General features: G+C 44.3%; 1 pseudogene; it reads left to right on the plus strand.

Moving 5' to 3' along the window:
- Positions 1-233: 233 nt before the first annotated feature.
- Positions 234-2901, plus strand: LOC119344768 (annotated as a pseudogene).
- The last annotated feature ends 4 nt before the right edge of the window (positions 2902-2905 follow it).

A 2905-nucleotide genomic window follows, 5' to 3' on the forward strand; every position in this document is an offset into this window, starting at 1 on the left:
GAGGCTTGAAGTCTTCTGTCCCATGACATGATAATTCCTTTTCTCCACAAAATGCAAAATGCCAATCAAAACATATTTATTGCTCATGCAACAAGGGACTGGACAGAAGCAAGTCTGCAATCACACTCAAACCACTTGTACACGGCAGGTGTTAGCATTTGAAATCTACTCCTCAGGCATAACTGTCCATAGAGCACAACTCTGACTGCCTTTTTTATTGGCTACTTGCCACATCTTCTCCCTCCCTGTTGCAGAAGTACAGAAAGATGAGTAAATTACTTGTCATAGCCCTCCTGCTGCTGCCTCTGATCAACCACGGAATCTACTTGGCCACGGCATGGGATGATCAAGATTTCTTCAAATACTGCCCACCTTCCAACTGCAGCCAACATGGCCCAGAGGTCAGGTTTCCTTTCTGCCTTGAATCCAGCAATACATCAGCAGCAGTAGCAGCAGCATGTGGATGTAGTGGTACGGATGGATTTACCCTGAAGTTAGCATGCTTTGGTCAAGACACCATCCTAGTTCACCCAGTTCTTGGCTCATACAGTGTCAGTGCTATAGATTACAGACGTTCTTCGGTGAATCTCATCCCACTTGTAGACCCCTGTTTGGTGCTACAGCAGAACCTCGTCATCTCCAGAAACTGGTCGTCTCGACAAGTTGATGTTATCGACGGCATGCAGCTGCCTGATCAACAGTTCTCAATTTGGTCAAATAGGTATGCAAACCTGGTATGCTGTTCAAGCGAGTTCACACCTGCTGCTGCCGATGCCGATAGCATTGCAGGTCAAATAGGCCCAGTCTCCTGCCTTAGCAACACAACCCACTTCTTGTATTTGGTGGATGCTTATAACGACATGTCCATTCTTCCATTGGATTGCAAGGTTTTCCCAGTCTCAGATGGCGTCGGTGGCCGCCTGATACCCATGTATAGATTTGGGGACCGAATATCAGACACATTCTTCTCATTGTCCTTCAAGGAAAGCGCAGAAAGAATGCTCAGTTTTTCTGAGACGACAGTGTATTGGTATGGTTACGATTGCAGGCAATGTGAACTCAGTGGGCAACGCTGCGCGTTCAGCTCAGAAAGGAATGAACAATTCTGCATACCTGACCCTCATGGTATGATCAGTTATAACAGTCAAAACCATATATTAAGATTTTACTTTACAGTTTACTCATTCTACAGTTCCATGTGTTCGAATCTCCACATGAGACTTTCTGTCAACTAATTTTCTTTCAAAAATAGGATGACAAATCCTGCTCGAGCAATCAAACTGAAGGACCCGGTAAAAAAATGTGAGAAATAATCAACCAGGGAAAAAAAATTAAGTTTTGCTCATCATTCAGACACTACAGACCTTAAATTATCCGGAACTATCATCATTTATTCTACAATTTTCTTTGCAACACTCAATTAACATGCATGGCTGCACATGCTGCTGCGCTTGAGCAGCTACCACCAGCATGCCTACGACCGCAGGGGCGACGAGAAACTGGGATTGATGGAATTTGGGCAGGTTTAGAGGGAGCCGTGAGAGCTAGCTAGTCATTTTGGGGAAGTGAATCGGGGAGGCATAAATAGCATCGTGTATTTGTTCCTCATATATTAGGGCAATGTACTGCAGCCACGGTATACAGCACTCAATTTGTCTGTTCTAAAACTTCTTTTAAATATAATTTCTTTCTGCTTATCTCATTCTCTTTCTTGGTATTTGCAGGTTCACGTATCAAAGTCATTGCAGGTACACTGCTCCAACCGAGTCTTTTTAGCTTCAAAATATAAAGGAAAAATAAAAGCTTTCAGTTGTACAAATTCTTATTGCTGGTTACACTGACTCTTGACATCCTCTTATCATAACAAATTGTACTAAGTAACGGCTTTTAAATCCTGACGCAATATGCTCATGACGTATTGTTTGCTTATTCAGCTACATCATCGGTGGCCGCATTTGTCGTTCTTTTGGTGACGGTGGCCACTGCACTTTATCTTTCACTCAAGACAAGATATAATGAGGAGATACATTTGAAGGTCGAAATGTTCCTCAAGACATATGGCACATCAAAGCCCACGAGGTACACGTTCTCTGAAGTTAAGAAGATAGCAAGACGGTTCAAGGAAAAGGTGGGGCAGGGAGGATTTGGAAGTGTATACAAAGGTGAGCTGCCAAATGGAGTGCCCGTGGCAGTCAAGATGCTAGAGAACTCTACAGGAGAGGGAGAGGTTTTCATCAACGAAGTTGCAATTATCGGACTAATCCACCATGCCAATATTGTCCGCCTCCTGGGATTTTGTTCCGAAGGAATGAGACGGGCTCTTATTTATGAATTCATGCCTACGAGTCACTGGAGAAATACATATTCTCTGGTGACTCTAATATTTTTCAGAATCTTCTAGTACCAGAAAAGCTGCTAGATATTGCTTTAGGCATCGCCCGAGGAATGGAGTACTTGCATCAAGGGTGCAACCAGCGCATCCTCCACTTTGACATCAAGCCTCACAATATCTTGCTGGACTTCAACTTCAATCCAAAGATCTCAGACTTCGGCCTTGCAAAGTTGTGTGCAAGGGACCAAAGCATCGTCACCTTAACTGCAGCAAGAGGCACAATGGGCTATATTGCACCAGAGCTATATTCTCGGAACTTTGGGGGAGTATCGTACAAGTCAGACGTGTACAGTTTCGGAATGCTGGTGCTAGAAATGGTGAGCGGGAAGAGGAATTCAGACCCAAGAATCGGGAGCCAGGACGATGTTTACCTCCCAGAGTGGATCTACGAGAAAGTGATTAATGGGGAGGAGTTGGTGCTTACTTTGGAAATGACTCAAGAAGAGAAAGAGAAGGTGAAGCAGCTGGCTATGGTGGCACTGTGGTGCATCCAGTGGAACCCGAGAAACCGTC

Source organism: Triticum dicoccoides, unplaced genomic scaffold, assembly GCF_002162155.2.
Source record: "Triticum dicoccoides isolate Atlit2015 ecotype Zavitan unplaced genomic scaffold, WEW_v2.0 scaffold184390, whole genome shotgun sequence".
Taxonomy (NCBI): Eukaryota; Viridiplantae; Streptophyta; class Magnoliopsida; order Poales; family Poaceae; genus Triticum; species Triticum dicoccoides.